The sequence below is a fragment of the Loxodonta africana genome, chromosome 18 (assembly GCF_030014295.1).
Source record: "Loxodonta africana isolate mLoxAfr1 chromosome 18, mLoxAfr1.hap2, whole genome shotgun sequence".
Taxonomy (NCBI): domain Eukaryota; kingdom Metazoa; phylum Chordata; class Mammalia; order Proboscidea; family Elephantidae; genus Loxodonta; species Loxodonta africana.
The window spans coordinates 29401992-29423493 of NC_087359.1; the positions used below are offsets into that span (position 1 = coordinate 29401992).

General features: G+C 37.6%; 1 protein-coding gene across 7 annotated transcripts in view; it reads right to left on the reverse strand.

Annotated features, from left to right (window-relative positions):
- TLK2 (tousled like kinase 2) overlaps nucleotides 1–21502 on the reverse strand; it is a 145020-nt gene that overhangs the window by 103432 nt on the left and 20086 nt on the right. The gene's annotated exons all lie outside the window — the stretch shown is intronic.

Here is a 21502-nt window from a genome sequence, read left to right on the forward strand (position 1 = left end):
TTAAAGAAAAAACTAATCCAAAAAAAAGAAAAACTAATCCAAGAGAAAGGAACATAACTTTAATATATGTAGAACCACTAGCCATATGGTCTACCATATATAACACTATATAAAAAATTAAAAAAATTTAAAAAACCCTTGCCATCGAGTCGATTCTAACTCATAGCAACCCCACGGGACAGAGCAGAACTGCCCCATAGGGTTTCCAAGGAGCATCTAGTGGATCTGAGCTGCAGATGTTTTGGTTAGCAGCGTTAGCTCTTAACCACTATGCCACCACGGCTTCCATGTAACACTACAAGGTTATAATTTTTGCTTTTAGCTTTCTCCTTATGCTAAAAATTAAAAACCCTTCCTTTATAGACTAAAAGCTACAAATTCAAGATTTACTGATTAAAAAAAAAAAGAGATCCATACAATATTCTGAGGTGCTCTGAAGTAAAAATAACACAGAAGAACAAAAATATAAAATCAAAACAATCTAGATTTAAAATACCTGAGGGGTATGTAACACTGAAGAAGATTCAATGACCATTAAGTTTAGGTTCCAGGCTTTTATTGTTGTGAAGAGATCATTATTTAATCTACAAGAAACAAACTCTACTGACATCTTCTGTAAGAAAGAGTATAAAAAAATTCCTATTGTAGAGCCCAATATACCACTGTAATGGTGGGGGAAAAAAAATTTTTTTTTTCCCCCACCATTAAAAAAAAGTGTCATTAATTATGGCATAGCCTTTAACAAGTCAACTGCTCTCTGAGCCTCAGTTCCCTCATCTATAGAGACAGGCAGACATCACTAATGCCCCTTAGGCCCCTTCAAGGGCTAGAATTTAAGATGGCAGCTTTAAGTTTATAAAATCAATGGCTCTTTCTCCTATATACATACACACCTTAGCTCTGTTTTCTACTTCCACCTAATTGAGAAAAAAGACAGTTGGGAAATCTCCCACCAGGGCATGTTATCTAATATGCTCACCTTCCAGTTCCAAAAATAACACTACTAACCTATCACCAGGGATGGTGGTACATTTGGTATAACTCGTGTACAGATTCTTAGCAAGGTTACTTATGCCCCTACAGCACATATTTCCAAGGCACAGCCTCATGGATCAGAATTAAATTAAAACTGGCATCTTGACATATCACCTGTGAGGGGTATCACAAGTTATATCACTGATTATTTTCTTGTGAGTGATTTACCTTAACATAAAATGTAGATTGAAATTTAGGACTATAAAAATTTATCTCACTGCATTTCCTGAGTGGGAAAGAATGGGTTGGCCCAGGAGTGTGACCAACAGAAAAATGATTGAGAACAGCTGGTAGCGACAGTTTAAAGTTAGATAGGTGTGGGACTGAATCACTGTATGAAAGTGGGCAAATCACTTAAGCTCTATGAGCTCTGGTCTTCTCATCTGTAATAACAGAGGAAAAACCACCTACCTTAGGGATATTGCAAAGATTAAATGAAATAATACTATATATTGGGGGGGGTAATACAGTGCCTGAAATACAGTTGGTGCTCCATGAAGATTAGTTACCTCCTTTCCCCTATATGGATGGCTCTGTGTGGACCATCCTTAAAGTGAAACTTTAACTAACAAAGTCATCCAACTTTAACCATCCAATAAACTGCCAAGTATGTATTACAATAAAATAGTTTGGCATACTGAGACGCCAGATTACTGAACAAGTCACAATATTAAGTCCTAACTAAAAGTTAAAGGTTTTGAACCATTCATCTAAATAAAAAATACTACACCAAAGCTGGAAACTCAGCACCTTAAATCTACTTCTCCTTTTTATCTCCACTAGGTTATAAACTCCATGAAAACAGGGACTATAATCTTTCTTACTAACTACTATATCCCTAGCACAGTATCTGCTATATAACAGGTATGCTGATAAACAAATCAGTGTTCTCCAACCCCTTGTACCTCAATGTCCTCATCCGTGAAATGAAAATACAAAGTAACTTCTATTACACGGAACTGCAAGAAATACTCTCATTCTAATGGGGGCAGTGGTGGTTCAGTGGTAGAATTCTTGCCTTCAGTGAGGGAGACCTGAATTTGATTCCTAGCCAACGCAGCTCATGCGCAGCCATGGTCTGTCCGTCAGTGGAGGCTTGCATGCTATGATACTGAACAGGCTTCAGTAGAGCTTCCAGACTAGAATAAAGTAGGAAAAAAGGACTGGCAATATACTTCTGAAAATCAGTCGATGAAAACCCTGTGGATCACAATGGTCCAATATTCAACTGATCAAGGGAACTGTTCAGGACAGGGTAGCGTTGTGCGTGGAATCGCCATGAGTTGAGGGCTGATTCAACGGCAGCTAACAACATCTGTTCTTGGGGAGTTTTCTTTTTTTTTAGTTTATGATACAGCAAATGGCATTTGCTTTCTTAATTTCAATTTCCAATTGTTCATTGCTAGTATCTAGACATATAAATTTGATTTTCATATACTGACCTTGTCTCCTAAAAAACTACCACAGTAGTTTTTTTTATAGATTAACTTAGGACTTCTTTTGTACACAATCATGTCATCAGCAAATAAACATACTTTTTACTTTTTCTTTGCAATTTATAAGTTTATTTCTTTTTCCTGCCTTGTTGGACTGGCTAGGACATTCAGAACATGTTGAAAAGGAGTGCAAACAGATAACTTGGCCTTGTCCTGGATAGTAGGGGGAAAGTATTTAGTTTTACATCATTTTAAGTAAGATGTTAACTGTACGTTTTTCATAGATACCTTTTATCAGACTGAGAAGGTCCTCTCTATTCCCAGTTAGCTGAGAGCTTTTATCACAAATGAGTGTTGAAGTCTGTCAAATGCTTTTTGTGTATCTATCATGAAGTCATTTAGCTTTCATCCATTATTCCATTAATATGATAAATGACAATGATTTTTAATGTTAAATCAACCTTGCATTTCTGCAATAAAACCCAACTGATCATGATGTCCTTTTTATATATTGCTAGGCACTGGGCTGGGTGTTTTAGATTCAATTTTAGAGTCCCTGGGTGGTGTAAACGGTTAACACACTCTGCTACTAACCAAACAGCTGGAAGTTCAAGTTCACCCAGAGGTGCCTTGGAATCTACTTCCAAAAAATCTGCAATTAAAAACTCTATGGACAATGACTGCCCTAACAGGCAACACAACAGAGTCCCTAAAGGAGCAGGAGAAAAGTGTGGAGCAGAACTCAAATTCACGTAAAAAGACCGTCTTAATGGTCTGACTGAGACTGGGGGAACCTTGGAAGCCATGGCCCCCAGACACTCTGGTAACCCAGAACTAAAATCATTCCTGAAGCCCACTCTTCAGACAAAGATTAGACTGGACTACAAAACATAAAATAATACTGCTGAAGAGTGTACTTCTTACTTCAAGCAGATACACGAGACCAAATGGGCAACTCCTGTTCAGAGGCAGGATGAGAAGGCAGGAAGAGACAGGAGCTGGTTGGATGGACACAAGAAACCCAGTGTGGGAAGGGGAAGTGTGCTGTCACATTATAGGGATTGCAACTAGAGTCACATAACAATATGTGTATAAGTTTTTGTATGAAAAATTAAATTGAGTTGTAAACTTTCACCTAAAGCACAATTAAAAAAAAAAAAAAAAGGCAAGAAAACTATGGAGCACAGTTCTACTCTGACACACATGAGCTCACCATGAGTAGGAACTGACTTGAGAGCAACTGATGGTGGTGGAGATTCAATGTGCTAATATTTCGTTAACAATTTTACATATATATTCATGAGGGATATTGAACTGTGGTTTTCTTTTTTTCCTAACATCTGGTTTGGTATCAAAGTAATGTTGGCCTCATAAACACATTCTGAAATTTGTGAAAATTTAACATGGTTTCTTCCTTAAATATTTGATAGAATTTACCAATAAAGCTGTGTGGGTCTGTTGTTTGCTTTGTTGAAAGGGCTTTAAGTACAAATCCAATTTCTTCAATAAACAGGATTATTCAGATTTTCTATTTCTTTTTGAATTAGTTTTAGTAATTTGTCTTTCAAGGAATTTGTCCATTTCACCTAAGTTGTCAAATTTGTTGATATAAATTGTTCATTTTACTATTCTTTCAATGTCTGTAGTATTTACAGTGATGTACCTTTTTTACCTTTTTTGTTCCTAGTAGTGTTAATTTGTCCTTACTCTCTTTTTCATTTGATCATTCTAGCTAAAAGACTATCAATTTTATTGATTTTTTTTCAAAGCTCAGCTTTTGTTTTCTCCTCTGTTGTTAGTTTTCTATTTTACTTATTCCAACTCTTTATTATTGTCTCCCCTACTCAGTTTGCTTTTTCCAGCTTCTTAAAGAGGAAGCTTAGGTGACTGGTTCTAAACCCTTCTTTTAAAGCTTTAAGTTTCCTTCTAAACCATTGCTTTAGCTGCATCCCACTAATTTGATATGTTGTGCTTTCATTTTTATTTGGTTCAAATTTTTCTAATTCCCCTTGTGGTTTCTTTTCTGATCTATAGATTATTTGGAAGTATGTTATTTAATTTTCAAATATTTGGAGGATTTTCCAGATTATCTTTTTCTTTCTAATTTAATTCTGCTGTAGTCAGAGCAACTCTACATGATTTCAATCCTTTTAAATTTGTTGAAATGTATTTTATAGCCAGCATATGATCAACTTTGGTTAGTGTCCCATGTGCACTTAAAAAAAATGTGGGCAGTGTTCTATAAATGTCAATTAGGTACAGTTGATTGATAGTATTGTCCAAGTCTTCTAATATCTCCACTGATTTTATGCTTGCTCGTTCTATCAATTACTGAGAGAAAAGTATTGAAATTTCCAACTATACTTGTGGATTTGTCTCTCTCTCCTTTCAATAGTCAGTTCTTGCTTTACTGTTAGTAGATGCAAACACGTTTAGGACTGCTGTGTCTTCTTAATAAACTGATCCGTATTTCATTATGAAATGCCCTTCGTTATCCAAATATGTTCTTTGTTCTGAAGTCTCCTTTGTCTAATATAAATACAGTCTCTCCAGTTTTTTTACACTTAGTGTTTATATAGTAGCTATTTTCAACCTTTTTAAATGGAAAGATACAGGTTAAAAATAAAGTAGGTTTCTCAATGGAACAGAATTGAGAACCCAGATGTAAATCCATCCACCTACAGTCACCTGATCTTCAACAAAAGCCCAAAGTCCATCAAATGGGAAAAAGTCAATCTTTTTAAAAAATGTGCTGGCAAAACTGGATATCCATCTGCAAAAAAAAAAAAAAAATGAAACAGGACCCATATCTTACACCACACACAAAAATTAATTCAAAATGGGTCAAAGACCTAAACATAAAACCAAAAACTATAAGACTATAGAAGAAAAAACAGGATCAACACTAGAGGCCCTGATACATAGCATTAACAGGCTACAAACCATTAACTAACAACACACAAACTCCAGAAGATAAGCTAGATAACTAAAAAAAAGGATCTTCTAAAAATTAAATACTTATGCTCAACAAAAGACCTCACCAAAAGAGTAAAAAGAGAACCTACAGAGTGGGAAAAAAAATTTTGACTATGAGAAATCCAACAAAGGTCTAATCTCTAAAATCTACAGGAAAATCCAACACCTCTACAACAAAAAGACAAATAATACAACTAAAAAATGGGCCAAGAAAATGAATGGACACTTCACCAAAGAAGACATTCAAGCTGCTAACAGACACATGAGGAAATGCTCACAATCACTAGCCATTAGCCAAACCCACTATTGTCAAGTCATTCCGACTCATAGTGACCCTACAGGACATTGTAGAGCTTTCCCACAGAGTTTCCAAGGTGCACCTGGTGGATTCAAACTGCCAACCTTTTAGTTAGCAGCTACAGCTCTTAACTACTATGCCACCAGGGTTTCCCATTAGCCATTAGAGAAATGCAAATCAAAACCACAATGAGATACCATCTCACCCCTAGCATTACTGAAATGAATTAAAAAAAAAAAAAACAAACAGAAAATAACAAATGCTGAGGAGGCTGCAGGGAGACTGGAACTCTTATGCACTGCCCGTGGTAATGCAAAATGGTACAACCATTCTGGAAAATGATATAGCGCTCCTTAGAAAGCTAGAAGGAGAAAACACCATATGATCCAGCAATCCCAGTCCTAGGAATATATCTTAGAGAAATAAGAGCCATCACACGAATAGAAATATGCACACCCATGTTCATTGCAGCATTGTTCACAGCAGCAAAAAGATGGAAACAACCTAGACGCCTGTTAACAGATGAATGGATAAATGAACTATGGTACATACGCACAATGGAGTACTACACAACAAAAAAAACAACGATCGATCTGCGAAGCATCTCACAACATAGATGAATCTAGAGGGCATTATGCTGAGAGAAAAACGTCAACCACAAAAGGACAAATATTGTATGAGACCACACTATAAAAACTCATGAAAAGGATTATACACAAGAAGAAACAATTTTTGATGGTTACAAGGGAGGGAGAGGTGTGGATGGAAAAACACTAAATAGACATTACCCGCCCCCCCCCAAAAAAAAACCAAACCCGGTGCTGTCAAGTTGATTCCGACTCATAGCAACCCTATAGGACAGAGTAAAACTGCCCCATAGAGTTTCCAAGGAGCGCCTGGCTTTAGATAAGTGGTAACTCTGGTGAAGGGCAAGACAGCACACAATACTGGGGAAGCCAGCACAACTTGTACAAGGCAAGGTCACCGAAGCTCCATAGACACATCCAAACTCCCTGAGGGACCGAATTACTGATTGAGGGCTGTGGGGACCATGGTCTCAGGGAACACCTGGCTCAACTGGCATAACATAGTTTAAAAAGAAAACGTTCTACATTCTACTTTGGTGAGTAGCGCCTGGGGTCTTAGCTTGTGAGCAGCGATGTAAGATGCTCCACCTGTCTCACCCCATTGGGAGCAGGAGAGAATGAAGAAAATCAAAGACACAAGGGAAAGATTCGTCCAAAGGACTAATGGACCACAACTAACATAGCCTCCACCAGACTGAGTTCAGTACAACTAGATGGTGCCTGCTACCACCATCAACTGCTCTGACAGGAATCGCAATAAAGGGTCCCAGACAGAGCTGGAGAAAAATGTAAAACAAAATTCTAACTCACAAAAAAAAGACCATACTTACTGGCCTGACAGAGACTACAGAAACCCCAAGAGTATGGCCCCCAGACATCCTTTTAGCTCGGTAATGACGTCACTCCTAAGGTTTACCCTGCAGCCAAAGATCAGATAAGCCCATAAAACAAAACCAAACACAACAAAACTAAAGGGGCATACCAGCCCAGGGGCAAGGACTAGAAGGCAGGAGGAGACAAGAAAGCTGGTAACAGGGAACCCAAGGTCGAGAAGGGAGAGTGTTGACATGTCGTGGGGTTGGTAACCAACGTCACAAAACAATATGTGTACTAACTGTTTAATGAGAGGCTAGTTTGTTCTGTAAACCTTCATCTAAAGTACAATAAAAAGAAAAAAAAGTAGATTTCTTATAGACAGCATATAGTTAGGTTTATTCTGCCTTTTAATCTAAATCTATACTTTTTTAAATGGATTATAGACCATTTACAGTTTATGTAACTGTCAATATGGTTAGGTCTAAATTTATCGTAAAAAAAATATTGCTTTTTTTTTCACTATTTGTCACATCTTTTCTTTGCTTCTTTCTTCCTTAGGACCGAGTTTTTTGTTTAACTTCCATTTCATCTTTACTAAGAGATTATTACTAGCTATTATCTCTGTTTTTTTTTTTAGTAGTATGCATATTTAACTTCCATTCTGTTGTGCACGGGGGGCACCATGAGCTGGGGCTAACAACAACAGTTAACTTATCATAGCCTGCTTTCAAATAATGTGAAATGAATAACATATACTAGATCATAGGATTCAATGTATTTATAAGTTTGTTAGTAAAAGCAGAATCCATTAGAGCAAATGTCACTGTCTTAGTTATACAGTGGTGCTATAACAGAAATACCACAAGTGGATGGCTTTAACAGACGGAAGTTTATTCTCTCATGGTCCAGCAGGCTGGAAGTCCAAATTCAGGGCACCAACTCCAAAGGAAGGCTTTCTTTCTCTGTTCGCTCTAGGGGAAGGTCCTTGTCATTAATTCTTCCCTGGTCTAAGAGCTTCTCAGTGCAGGGACCCCAGGTCCAAAGAACACTCTCTGCTCCTGCTTCTTGCTTGGTGGTAATGAGGTCCCACTCCTCTCTGCTGAATTCTCTCTTTTGTATCTCAAAAGAGATTGACTCAAAATAAAACCTAATCCTGTAGATTAAGTCCTGCCTCATTAATATAACCACCTCTAATTCTACCCCATTAATATCATAGAGGTTAGGATTTATAACACATAGGATAATCACATCAGATCACAAAATGGTGGATAGCCACATAATACTGGGAATCATGGCCTAGCCAAAGTGACACACATTTTTGGGGGAACACAATCCAATCCATAACAGTCGCTACTAAAAGTTCTATAAGGATGGCCCATAAGAATTTTGTTCTAAGCTTTTACTTCAGAAATAAAACTTGTGGAGAACTAGTTAAAATAAATTCTCTGTAACAAATGTTTCTGTACAATAAATATTTTTCCAGTTCTGGTTGAAAATATGCAGTGACTTTTTTTTTTTTTTAATTTTTCTTACTGAATGCTTGAATGCTATTAACAGGTGAGAAATAGACTGCTGATCAATAGCTAAGACCACTTAACTTCTGTGCCACATATAGGCTCACCTCACTTTCGCCCACATAAAAAAGTCCTCTCTCAAAACCAGCCAACAAATAATAATATAGTATACAAAAAGAGAGGCTTTTATGTAAGCTATCAACTATTTTGGAAACCCTGGTGGTGTACTGGTTAAGAGCTACAGCTGCTAACCCAAGGGTTGGCAGTTTCACCCTGCCAGGCGCTCCTTGGAAACTCTATCGGGCAGCTATAATCTGTCCTGTAGGGTCGCTATGAGTCAGAAATCGGCTCGACGGCACTGGGTTTGGTTTTGTTTTGGTATCAACTATTTCTAAATAAATTAAATCTTTTAACTTGCTAATTCATTACAGAGAGCTATTGTGGACTCTCTAGAACCCACAACCTAGCAATTGTGACTTCCAGTAAAATGTGCACTACAAATTAATTCCATTATCTCCATATATAAGCCCTATGGAAACTGTTATGCTATTTTACCTGTAATAGTATTTGTAACTGAACTTAATATGGGCCCTCATTTAAACTTCAGGATATGATTTATTTACACACACGCAAAACTCACAAGGCCCTTGGAGGTTATGTGGTATAGAGCTTTATTCCTCAGACACATCTCCATATCCATCCTCAGCTGTGTATCCTAACAATAACAATGGGGGTCTCTGAGCTATTTTTCACCAACACAACCTATTTAAGATGTCAAATTGACTTGACTTCAGCTAAAATTTTTGCAATTCCTTATACAGGAAAGGGTTTTAACTCCTTTTAGTAAAATGTAACCTGACACTGCTCTAAAATTCTGATTAATAAAATTGGGGAAATAAAGTATTGCTTAATAATTTAGTTTAATAGGAAAAAAAAAACTTTTAAAACATGGCCTTCCAATGAGTGAAGGGAAGCACAATAAAAGGTTGGGAATTAGACTGAGTCCAGTCTCCTAAACCATTACTCTCCATACAACATCCCTACCAATTACTTGCGTAACTTCTCTTCAAATACTTCCTGTAAAAGAGAAATACCATACAAGGCAATATGTTCTAATTTGGGGCAACTAACTGGCAGACAGTGGTTTTTTTTAACCTGTTTTGAATCACAGAGCTTTTAAAAAGTATAATGAAAACTACAGACCCTTCCCCATAACAATACACATCCCATACCGATACACATTTTACCTATCATTTTACAGTTCTGTAAATGATACTCTGAAGTCTGTCCATGCATTTCCCTGCCACACTTGAATACAGGGAAACAAATGTTCTCATGCACTGGTGGTGGAATATAAATTGGTACAATCTCTGTGGAGAAGAATAAGGCTATATCTACCATAATTGCAAGTGCACATATCCTTTGACGCAGCAGTTCTATTTCTGAGGATTTATTCCATAAACATATTTGGATGTTGGTGAAATGACATATATACAAGGTTATTCACTATACCAAACTTAAAAAAAAAAAAACCCTAACCAACTGCCGTGAATCGATTCTAACTCATAGAGACCCTAAAAGACAGAGTAGAACTGCCCCATAGAGCTTCCAAGGAGCAGCTGGTGGAGTCGACCTGCTGACCTTTTGGTTAGTAGCCGAACACCTAACCACTGCACCACCAAGGCTCCGATATTCACTACAGCACTGCTTATATCAACAAAACACCAGAAGCACACTAAGTGCCCATCAACGGGAAACTGGTTAAATTACGGTTCGGCCATACAATGGAATACTAAGCAGCCTTGGGGAAAAAAAGACAAGGAAGCTCTATATGTACGAATACAAAACAATTTCTAAGAAATTTTAAGTAGAAAAAAGCAAAATGCACACAGTATATGTAATATGCTTATATTTGCAAATGTACGTATATATAGGAGCCCTGGTGGTGCAATGGTCAAGCGCTTGGCTCATAACCAAAAGGTCAGCAGTTCAAACTCACCAGCAGCTGCAGGAGAAAAGACCTATGTAATAAACATATGTAATATGTTTTTTTTTAATATGCTTGTATTTGCAAATATATATATGCATATGTTAATATAACACTATAATAATATAAAAAACTACTAATAATACCTGTCTCCAGAAAGGGAAACCAGGCAGGTGGATAAAGGAAAGGCTTAGAAGATATGTTTCACTGTATACCTTTGAAATCTTTTGAATTTTGTACTATGTGAATTTGTTACCTCATCAAAATTAATTCTTTAAAAAGGAACCTCAGCCCCAGATCTTAAGCTCTTTTGCACCAAGCACTCTATACTACGTATCTGTGACTTATTTGTAATGACATTTTATCACAAAATTTTCTTAGGTTGTTTTCCTTGTATTTAGTAATCAAAATCTACACAGTGATCCTAGTTCTGCTTTCAGAGCAACACAGAAAAAGTCTCATCCTTCCACAAACAGCTTCACCCCTGAGCAAACGAATTACACTTCCTTCTTTTGGACTCATAATGCCCTCACATGTCCATATCCATCCTCAGCTGTGTGCCCTAGACATCTGTGACCATGTCTGCCTAATTACAAGTCCCTCGAGAGTATTCCATGCATCTGGTTGGTATTTTTAATCCCCCATAATACCTAAACACAAACCCAATTAAAGTTTGTTGAATTCAACTGCTGAAAAATTTGTGCACTATAAATTTAATATAGCTATTAGGTCCCTTTTTTTATCTTATCCAGATTATCATACAAACAGGTCAAATGGCCTTTCAAAAGAAGTTGAGGAAACATTTTTTTGGCTTCTTTCTAGCTGGTCAATAGTTAATTTAATGAGACTGGATAAATTAGTTTTGGTTTGATGCTAGTAGCTTCTACCAAACTTGAACATTAAACCCTGCTGCTAAAGTTAGTCAATCCCTGACCTGGAGGTGCCATCTCCGGAGATGACTGATCCTTCAGATTATATTTTAACTTCATAATTAATCCTCAGTATTCCTCTGGAGCCAAGCAAAACATGAACTAAATTAACATGAACTGTGGCAGCAGTTTGTATGATGACAGTTATATATTTACCCTATGTGGACGCGAAGTTATCAGTCATATGGATCACATCCACTACAACAGATACCAGCTCCTTGTTACCCTTATGTGTGCAGCATTGCCAGCCATCATAGAACTTTCATATATTTGAGGAAATACTGGTTAAAATAGAATTACAATATGGGAAATTTGGAGAGTCACTTGCTGTTATCATTCTAAAAGTAACCTAAGCTTTGATTAAAATAAAAGGCCATGCTATGTAATTCACCACGTTACATGATGGCTTAGTTCTCTAATTTCCTGAGCCAATAACACTATGTGAAATGAGTATTATTATTAAGCCATCTGCAAATTTTAACAGAATTCCTAAGACTTCTAAGGGTTTTGGAGAATGTGAGCTTAAAAAAAAAAAACCACTGCCATTTTCTGGCTGCCCCTTGTCAATGAAAAGGGCTATTGAAATTGGGAGGTCAACTCCAATAGCAGTTAAGTTTCATGACCAAACTCTTTTATCTTCCTTCATCCTATTATGGTTAGGAAACACCATCACCCTTCCTTTGAGAATATTTTTTAGAAAAATACTCCATCTCTATTTTCCTCACCGCTATCTTCAGGGTACGTGTAATGGGCAGAACAAGGTGCTTTTCTTGCTTCTGTGGTATTTTTTCACCACCATTATTTTATTCTGTGCAACCCCAACTCCCAAGAGCTACACACATGATGAAGAGTTTAGCAAGGGAAGAATTTTGGGAAGATTTTGTTCTACAGCTTGCTCTTGAGGGTTTTGTATTTTAATACCACTACTCATTCTTTCTTGGCTAATATGAATGCCTAAATGGAATTTGGGGATTTTATTTTCCCCCATCTCAAAACTGGCTCCCTCTTTTTGTGTAGTTCATGAAAAATAAAAAGTTTAAAACTGGAAAGGCCCAAAGAGTTGAAATGCCTTCGAAGTCATACAGCTAGTTGACTTCTTAGAAGGTACTAGGACAAACGCTAGATTATTTCCATTCCAGTATACTTTGCAGCGTATGCAGTTTAAAAAAGAAAGAAAAAACATGTTAAAAGAGCAAGATATGACTATAATGACAATACTATTCTTAGATCTGTATCTCAAACTACACAGGAAATTACCAATTAAATTTCTAACACTTTCAAAAACAACTAAAACTTACTCATTGCTTTCACTACATGAGCAATCCTCAGCATAGAGTGCTATGAGGGGAACAGCACCTCTTACGCCTGATGGCTAATGCAGTATAGACTTTCATGGGTACTCTGACCAGGACAGGTGAGGAGCAGGACAAATGACCACATGACAGTTCTGTGGCCCTGTCATGCTAAGCCAAGTGGCAGTCACCAAATGAACCAAACACTCTCCGGGAATAAAAGAAACATGCCTCAAGTTTAGGGAAGGAATTTTTGAGACTAGAAAGAGTGAAGTCTCTTTTGCATCAGGTAGGGAAACAGGGCAAGTTCACTATAAAAAGGTCAGAGAGAATAACCTAAGACCATTTAAGCCAAGGCATAGTAGGAGGCCTAAACTAAATCCCATCACGTTTAATAAGAGAGGCAGTCCCCAGGCTACAAACGTCTGACTTGTACAACTGTAAAGCCCACTATATGAAAAATTTGAGGTACATACAATGGTTCGTAATAACAAAAGGGCAGCTACTTTGCAAGGCACACCAAAACATTATTGTTAGTGTATTATTATGCTAAAGACGTTTTAGGGTATCTGGAACTGTTTAACTTTTTTATGCATAGAAAGGTACACTATAAACATATGACTGATATTAGATAAGAACCATTCCTAGAAGTTTCCACTTACGTACAAATTTGATTTAAAGACAGACTTAAGAACAGAACTCGTTCATAATCCAGGGACTGCCTGTAGTTAGGACCAAGTGAAGACTACTACTAGCAGGGACTTGATGATTTGAGATAACATTCAACCCAGATAAGGAAGAGAGGAAGAACAGGAATAGCTATATTGACCAAGCCAAATCAACCTTAGGATCAAGTCTGAAGTAACAAAAATCATTGACAATATACTTTATTTTGTTTTCCTTCCCCTTGCCGTTTTTTAAAAAATAAAACTCTCAGAAATCTCTCAACTTAATCTTTATTTAACTAAAAGTAATAGAGCTATCCAAAGTGATCTATAGTATTAACGAAATCCCTATCAAAATTTCAACAGCTTTCTTTCACAGAAATGAAAAAGCCAATCCTCAAATTTATATGGAATTGCAATAGGCTCTGAATAGCCAAAGCAATCTTGAAAAAAGAACAACAAAGTGGGAGGACTCACACTTCCTGATTTCAAAATGCACTATAAAGACATAGTAATCAAAACAATCTGGTACTGGTATGAGACTAGATATGTAAAACCAAAAGCCAAACCTGTTGCCATCGAGGTGATTCCGACTCATAATGGCCCTATGGTGTTGCGGAGTAGAATTACACTCCACAGGGTTTTCAAAGCTGTGACCTTTCAGAAGCAGATCGCCCGCCAGATCTTTCTTCCAAGGTGTCTCTGGGTGGGTCTGAACCACCAACCTTTCAGTTAGCAATCTGTAACATAGCTCTTAACTGTTTGCACCCCTCAGGGACTCCTGGATAGATATATAGACTGATGGAATAAAATTGAGCATCCAGAAATAAACCCATATATCTACGGTCAAATGATTTTTGACAAGGTTGCCAAGTCCCTTCGATGAGGAAAGTCTCTTCAATAAATGGTGCTGGGACAACTGGGTCTCCACATGGAAAAGAATGAAGCTGGACCCATTCATCACACCATATATGAAAATAACTCAAAATGGATCAACAACTTAAATGTACGAACTAAAATCATAAAACTCTTAGAACAAAACATACAAGCATGATGAATCCACGAAACATCCCATGACATGAATGACTTTGGAGGATATAATGCTGAGTAAAATAAGTCAATTGCAAAAGGGCAAATACTGCATGAGACTGCTATTATAAAGCAGCAATAGTGATTGTGTATGGTTATCTTCAAATGTCAGATTTTTAAAATAATAATAAAATTGAATGAGGGGACCAAAAAAAAAACATAGGAGTAATGTTTCAGGACCTAGTTTTCAACAAGGTATTTTTAGATAGCACACCAAAAACATGAGTAACATAAGAAAAAAAAAGATAAATACCACTTCACCAAAATGAAAAACTTTTGTACATCAAAGGACTTTATCAACAAAGTGAAGAGACAACCCAGAGATTGGAAGAAAATATTTAGAAATCAAATATCTGATAAAGGTGCAATAACCAAAATATATAAAAAACTCCTACAACTCAACAACTAAATGACAAACAACCTAATTCAAAGGACTTGAATGGACGTTTCACCAAAGATATCCAAATGGTCAATAAACTTAGTCATTAGGGAAATGCAAGATCAAAAAAAACCACAATAAGATACCACTTCACCCTACAATGGCTATTGTCAGAAAAATGGAAGACAGCAAGTATTTGCAAGGATGTGGAGAAACTGGAACCTTCATCCACTGCTGGTGGGATTGTAAAATGGTGCAGCTGCTGTTAAAAACAGTTTGGTGGTTCCTCAAAAAGCTAAACATAGAATTACCACATGACCCAGCAATTCCACTGCTAGGTATATACTGAAAAGAGTTGAAAGTAGGGACCCAAACAGATACTTCTCATTGCATTATTCACAACAGCCAAAAGGTAGAAACAACCCAAATGTCCATCAACAGATGAATGGATAAACAAAATGTGGTATACACATACAACGGAATATTATTCAGCCACAGAGAGAAATGAAGTTCTGATACATGAAAACATTTTGCCGGGGGGAAAAAAAAATCATGCTGAGTGAAATAAGTCAGACACTAAAGGACAAATATTACATGATCCCTTTGATATGAAATATCTAGAATATGCAAATGCACAGAGACCAAAGTTTCTTAACGGTTACCAAGGTGGATGTGAGGGGATAAAGGGAAGTTATGGTTTAAGGAATACTGACTTTCCTGTTAAAGGTGATGGAAGAATCTGGAAACAGACAATGGTGAAGGCTGCATAACATGGGGAACATAATTAACGCCACTGAATTGTACAGAGGAAAAACAGTTGGAATTCTTGTAAAAAGACCAGACTTAATGGTCTGACTGAGACTAAAAGGACCCCAGAGGTCATGGTCCCCAGACCACCTGTTAGCGGAAGACAGGAACCATTCCAAAAGTCAGCTCTTTAGATAGGGATTGGACTGGACTATGTGACAGAAAATGATACTGGTAAAGAGTGAGCTTGGATCCAGTAGACATACGAGACTATGTGGGCAGGTCCTGTCTAGAGAAGAGATGAGAGGGCACAGGGGGGCAGAAGCTGGCCGAATGGATGCGAAAACAGAGAGTGGAGGGAAGGAGCGTGCTTTCTCATTAGAGGGAGAGCAACTAGGAACATATACCAAGGTGTATATAAGTTTTTGTATGAGAGACTGACTTGGCTCATAAACTTTCACTTAAAGCACAATAAAAATTAAAAATAAAATTCATATGTAAAAAAAAAAACGGTTGGAATGGCAAATGTTTTGCTGTATGTGTTTTACCACACACACAAACAAAAGTAAATGCTGAACAAGAAATTAAATGTCAGGAGTGATGACAATGACAATGCCAACTACATACAGGAAGGAAGAGGGCAAATGAGAAGGAAAAAGTCACAAGGGAAAAACTAGATACAGATTCTCTATCCACTGTGACACAAAAGTTCATGCACAAACGTTATAAACGTTAAATAGTTTTATATCACCAGCTGTAGAAAAGTGAAATAAGGCATTACTGCCCAAACCTATGAGAAGGTAAAAACCCAGCACTGCAAGCCCAATACTCAAAAAAAAAAAAAAATTCTATTTGAGGGTTGTTATATAGACTGAATTGTGTCCCCCTAAAATATGTGCTGTAAATCCTAATCTCTATGCCTAAGGTTAAAGGAGCCCTGGTGGTACAGTGGTTAAAGCACTCAACTAATAACCAAAAGGTTGGTGATTTAAACCCACCAGCTGCTCTGTGGAGAAAGATGTTGACAGTCTGCTTCCTTAAAGATTTACAGCCTTGGAAACCCTATGAGGCAGTTCTCTGTCCTACGGAATCCTTATGAATCAGAATCGACTCATAGCAGTAGGGATGCCTAAAGTTATAATCCCATTTGGGAATGGACTGTCTTGGTTTTGTTAATGAGACAGGATTAGTATAGGGTGTGTCTTGAGTCAATCTCTTTTGAAATAGAAAACAGATTTAAAAAAGCTGGGGAAAGGCAGGGCCAAGATGGCGGAATAACCAGATGCTTCTGGCAATCCACCTTACAACAAAGACCCAAAAAACCAAGTGAAACGATTATGTTTACGACAGGCTAGGAGCCCTGAGCATCAAAGGCAAAGTTACAAAATGGACTGAGCGGCAGGCAGGACGAGAGTCGGTTCAGAAGCGGAGAGGAGTTACCAGACCTGAATCACTGGGATCCCTCAGACACCATTCCTGGAGTGACTGCGGCAGACTAGTAGTAGCATTCGGCTGGAATTTCCATAGGGAGAAGCAGCCAGCCACACAGCCTACTCACACCTCCAGACCCAGAGAAAAACGGCGCTCTCGGCAAAAGCTAAATACTTGCGTATATTTTACTGTGCCCCCAGCCCCCAAACTGGCTTCAGTGGCTGCTGATTTCCCTGGGCCTGAGATAGACCCATTTGGGCGCCCTGAGCCACGCTCCTGGACATGGAGAAGGAATAAATTCACAACGGGGGGAAAAGATAATTTGCCAGCTCCACTAACCAGGGGAGCTCAAGACAGAAGTGGCTCCTGTCCAGGCATAACTGGTCTGTGGACTTTGAATACCTCCCCCTCCCGCATGGACCTGAGTGGGCCTATTTCAGGAGAATAGGCCCTTGCTAGCAGACCGTAACTGTTTAAGCTGTGCAGTGGATAGGTGGGTGTTTGATATTTGCCACCGCTTTGCCTATAAAACAGGGTCCTCACCTACTCACATCAGGGGCATAAGGACTGGTGGCTCCATTCAGGTCGCCTAGCCACCCGCGACAGGGGTCCAAAGAAAACTGGTACCTCCCAGTCCTTACAACCAAAAGAACTGGGTGCCACGGTCCATCTACGGAACCCACTCATCTATACGCTCTAGGGAACAAGGATGTGCTTTCCTCAGAGACACTTGGGGGATGGTTCTCAGGCCCCTGCCTTGTTCAGACCGTGACCCCTGCTGCAACCAGATACCAGTACCTACACCAAACACCCATGCCCCTCTAAGACTGTAGGACAGAGCCTGTACCACACACCTGATGACCAGCTACCTGGACACTTGAGCTGAATACACACAAGAAAAGTGAATGGACTCATAAGCTCATATACCTGATGACAGCTCTAGCCATCTGCTGACAGGACATCAGAGCTCCAAAGGCAAAAATAATCAAGCTAGCTCACTCAAGCAACCCATCTGGGCATATCAAAACAAAACAAAGCAAGAAACTAGGATACACTAAGCAAACATAAACTTATACAATAACTTATAGATGGCTTGGAGACAACCACATAAACAGACCATGATCGCTTCAACAAGCTCTCAAAACAGGGAATCAAAGGACCTTTTGGATGAAGGTGACTTCCTGGAATTACCGGATGCAGAATTCAAAAGATTAATATACAGAACTCTTCCAGACATCAGGAAGATTAGGCAATATGCAGAGCAAGCCAAGGAACACACATATAAAACAGCTGAAGAAATTAAAAAGGTTATTCAAGAACGTAATGAAAAATTTAATAAGCTTCAAGAACACACAGAGAGACAGCAATCAGAAATTCAGAAGATCAATAATAAAATTACAGAATTAGACAACTCCATAGAAAGTCAGAGGAGCAGAATTGAGCAGGTGGAAGGGAGAATTGGTGACCTCAAAGATAAAGCACTTTGGAACCAATATATTTGAAGAAAAATCAGATAGAAGAATTAAAAAAAATGAAGAAACCTTAAGAAGCATGTGGGGCTCTATCAGGAGAAATAACGTACTAGTGATTAGAGTATCAGAACAGGGAGGGATGACAGAAAATACAGAGCAAATTGTTGAAGATTTCTTCTCAGAAAACTTCCCTGATATCGTGAAAGATGAGACGATATCAACCCAGGATACTTATCAAACTCCACGTAAGGTAGATTTTAAAAGAAAATCACCAAGACCTATTACAATTAAACTTGCCCAAACCAAAGATAAAGAGAGAATTTTGAGAGCAGCTAGAGAGAACTGAAAAGTCACTTACAAAGAAGAGTCGAGAAGAACAAGCTTGGACTACTCGGGAGAAACCATGCAGGCAAGAAGGCAATGGGATGACTTATATAAAGCACTGGAGGAAAAAAAATGCTAGCCAAGAATTATATACCCAGCAAAACTGTCTCTCAAATATGAGGGTGAAATTAGGCCATTTCTAGATAAACAGAAGTTCAAGGAATTTGTAAAAAACCAATCCAAAACAACAAGAAATGTTAAAGGGAGCTCTTTGGTTAGAAAATCGGTATCAGGTATCGACCCAAGACTAGAATACCAGACAGAGCAATGATATGTTAACCCAGACAGGGAAATCACAAAAATAAATCAAGACAAAAAAAAAAAAAAAAAAACGCTCCAAACAGGGAAACTGTTATGTTATTATGTAAAAGAAGACAACATTAAAATAATAAAGAGGGACTAAGAAATGTAGTCATAGACCTTTCATATAGAGAGGAAGACAAGATGATATAAAGAAATAAAAGTTAGGTTTAAGCTTAGAAAATTCCGGGTAAGTATTAAGGTAACCACAAAGGAGACTAACCATCCTACTCATCAAAATAAAATACAAGAAAAAAATAGAGACTCAGCAGAAACAAAATCAACACCAATGCGGGAGAAAAGACAATACATAAACATAAACTACTCAGCATAAAAAATTAAGTGGGAAAAAGAAACTGTCAACAACAAACCAAAAAAGACATCAAAATGACAGCACTTAAACTCATACCCAATACCCATACCCATCCATAATTACGCTGAATGCTAATGCACTAAACTCAACAATAAAGAGACAGAGAGTGGCAAAATGGATAAAAAACACAATCCATCTATATGCGTCCTACAGGAGACACGCCTTAGAGACACGAACAAACTAAAACTCAAAGGATGGAAAAAAATATATCAAGCAAACAATAAGCAAAAAAGAGCAAGAGTAGCAATATTAATTTCTGACAAAATAGACTTTAAAGTTAAATCCACCACAAAGGATAAGAAAGGACACTATATAATGATTAAAGCGACAATATACCACGAGGATATAACCATATTAAATATTTATGTACCCAATGACAGGGCTGCAAGATACATGAAACAAACTCTAACAGCATTGAAAATTGAGACAGCTCCACAATAACAGCAGAAGACTTCAACACAGCACTTTTAGTGAAGGACAGGACATCCAGACAGAAGCTCAATAAAAACACGGAAGATCTAAATGCCACAATCAACCAACCGGACCTTATGGACATATACAGAACACTCCACCCAACAGCAGCCAAGTACGTGTTCTTTTCTAGTGCACATGGAACATTCTCTACAATAGACCACGTATTAGGTCATAAAGCAAGCCTTAGCAGAATCCAAAACACTGAAATGTTACAAAGCATCCTCTCTGACCATAAGGCCATAAAAGTAGAAACTGGTAATAGAAAAAGCAGGGAAAAGAAATCAGACACTTGGAAACTGAACAATACCCTACTCAAAACAGATTGGGTTATAGAAGACATTAAGGATGGAATAAAGAAATTCATAGAATCCAACGAGAATGAAAATACTTCCTATCAGAATCTTTGGGACACAGCAAAAGCAGTGTTCAGAGGTGGATTTTTATCAATAAATACACACATACAAAAAGAAGAAAGGGCAAAAATCAAAGAATTATCTGTAAAACTTGAACAAATAGAAAGAGAGCAACACAAGAAAACTTCAGGCACTAGAAGAAAGGAAATAATAAAAATTAGAGCAGAACTAAATGAAATAGAAGAAAAACAACTGAAAGAGTTAACAACACCAAAAGCTGATTCTTTCACAAAATTAACAAAACTGATAAATCATTGGCCAAACTGATAAAAGAAAAACAGGAGAGAAAGTAAATAACCCAAATAAGGAATGAGATGGATGATATTACAACCGACTCAACCGAAATTAAAAGAATCAAATCAGATTACTATGAAAAACTGTTACAAATTGGAAAACCTAGAAGAAATGGATGAATTCCTAGAAACACATTACCCACCTAAACTAACATAGAGGTAGAACAACTAAATAGACCCATAACAAGAGACTGAAAAGGTAATCAAAAAACTCCCAACAAAAAAAAAGCCCTGGCCTGGACAGCTTCACTGCAGAATTCTATCAAACTTTCAAAGAAGCATTAACACCACTACTACTAAAGGTATTTCAGAACATAGAAAAGGACAGAATACTCCCAAACTCATTCTATGAAGCCAGCATATCCCTGATACCAAAACCAGGTAAAGACACTACAAAAAAAGAAAACTACACACCTATATCCTTTATGAATTTAGATGCAAAAATCCTCAACAAAATTCTAGCCAATAGAATTTAACAATATATCAAAAAAATAATTCACCATGACCAAGTGGGATTCATACCAGGTATGCAGGGATGGTTCAACATTAGAAAAACAATTAACGTAATCCATCATATAAGCAAAACGAAAGACAAGAACCACATGACTTTAT